Source organism: Empidonax traillii, unplaced genomic scaffold (assembly GCF_003031625.1).
Source record: "Empidonax traillii isolate 1590-97213 ecotype Southwest subspecies unplaced genomic scaffold, ASM303162v1 scaffold1403:size281853, whole genome shotgun sequence".
NCBI classification, from domain to species: domain Eukaryota; kingdom Metazoa; phylum Chordata; class Aves; order Passeriformes; family Tyrannidae; genus Empidonax; species Empidonax traillii.
Genome location: NW_020956596.1, coordinates 279,733 through 281,853, shown reverse-complemented (window position 1 = coordinate 281,853; position 2,121 = coordinate 279,733). Strand labels below are relative to the sequence as shown.

The window sequence follows — 2,121 nt, the reverse complement described above, 5'->3', positions numbered from 1 at the left end:
CGCACCGACACCAGCGCGATGCAGGCCCCCATGTCCTGGAAGGCCAGGTAGAAGCCTTTCCTGCTGATGGGCCCCACCTCGCGCACCTCGGTGTTGAGCTTGAGGATGCGGTCGCCCAGGTCCATCTGCGTGAAGCTCTCGTCGGCCGCGATGGTGTCGATCTTGCTGTACTGGCCCGGCTTGAACCTCGCCCCGTGGGGCTCGTCCGACTCCACGTAGTAGAGGTTGAAGGTCTCCTTGCAGGTGCCCAGCACCCAGGGGATGCTGTTGCAGTCCCTCAGGGTGAACTTCATCTCCACGTAGATCTTCTGCGCGGCGTCGCGGGAGATCCAGCTGGTTTGCAGCCAGTTGTTCTGGTTGGGCTCCATCACGTTGCACACCTGGTAGGTGTGGATGGGCCGGTTGTGCTCGTCCATTTCAGTTATGGCATCCCACTGCAAAGAAGAGACATGGTTTGAAAAGGAAGAACAAGAGTGGCTGTGCATATGCACGCACAGGTCCCATGGGTGTGCACCTGTGGCTAAACTAAGAGTGATTATTTGCTTCAAGTCTTTTTAACAGCACTTAAAAGCAGATATGAACTACAGAACGCTACATGAGTTATGTCAGAGGCTCTACAATAAACTTCTATTTTTAGAATAGAAATTTAAAATTTCAAAAAATTACTGGGGCTCAGCAAAGAAGGAAATACTGCCCATGACTGCATTAGCAAATTTATTAAGGCTAAGAACATTCCTGGGTGTGTTTCTCCATGATCTAGGTGGATAAATTTTGCTAGATTATTCCTGCTTGCTATGCCAGGGGCTGAGGTGTTTTGTGTAGGCTCTCTTGGTTTCCACAATTCCCCTATAAACATTTAATTGTCCACAGAGATGTTTCATTTCTAGCTCCACAGCACCTGTATTACTCCTATTTCCCCCAAACCAAAAAACCAACAGAAAAACCCAACAAACCAAAACCCAACTGTCACAGGCATCGTGCTGTTGTTGCCTTTACAAATTCTTTCGGAGTCTGAAGGTGAAGGAGGAGCTTTTTTCCTCTCCCCATTACCCCTCCAGGTTTTCCTTACATTAACTTCACCAAACATTCCCAAATTCTGGTGGAAATTCCTGCCCAGAGGATCTCAAAAAAAAAATTAAAATACAATCCATAAGTTTCATATTAAATGCCAATTTATAACATAATCAGATACTCCAACTGATTACAAACATCCTCAAAATACCTTCAATGTAGTCTAGTCAGCTTTCCACTCAAAATATCAGTGCATCATTAGATAGAGGTGTTTTCTTATCAAAACACAGAACCAGTTATAGTTCTCTATCCAAAAACTTTGTGTCCCAGCAGAAGTTTCAGGGTGTTTTAGATGTGCTGATCCATCCTGGTGGAAACAGCAGAAAAAAATAAAACAGCAGCAAAACAAATGCCACAAAATACCCAAACAAACTACCCCTCCAAGCCGTGCAACCTGTGGCTCCATTAATCTGAAAACTCCCAATTCAAGCAGCTGGTGGAATTCACATTGAAAAAATAATTCCAAGTGCTGCCACTTGCAGTCAGAGGATTGGAATTCCTGGTCACCACAGCATCCAGCTGGGAGCTGTGCAGGAAAATAAACCAAGTGAAGGCCTTCACAGATGAATCCTCTCGTTCCATTTAATCATTGTTATACCAACAGGGGTTATACAAATATAGCCACACTGTAAATTTGGAGAATAAACAAACAGAAGTGCAAAAGGCTTTTTACATTTATTTGTGTACCAAGTCATATTAAGAGGAAGATACGTCACATGTTCCAGAGAGATCTCAAAAAGAACAACAAAAAAAGAAATCACCAAACAACCAGACACCAAAAAAAAAAAAATAATCCAACAGCAAATCCCCCAAACAACACCCCACCACACCAAACCCAGAATTAAAAGAGTAAGGGGGTGGTTTAAAAACAATGTAGTTTTAAAAATATAGAAAAATCTTCAGAACTGGCCTAAACTAGCTTAAAACAAAACAACCTCAACATACTACTCTGTCTCAGATACATTAAGGAAAAATGACCAACAGAGCCTCCCCCTGGCATGAGATTCTCATCAGAAATATTTATATATTCGCTCTGAATCAATATCCCAA

At 43.2% G+C, this 2,121-nt stretch overlaps 1 pseudogene; it reads right to left on the bottom strand.

Moving 5' to 3' along the window:
• Positions 1-5: 5 nt before the first annotated feature.
• On the bottom strand, positions 6-485 carry LOC114069964 (annotated as a pseudogene).
• Between the last annotated feature and the right edge of the window lie 1,636 nt (positions 486-2,121).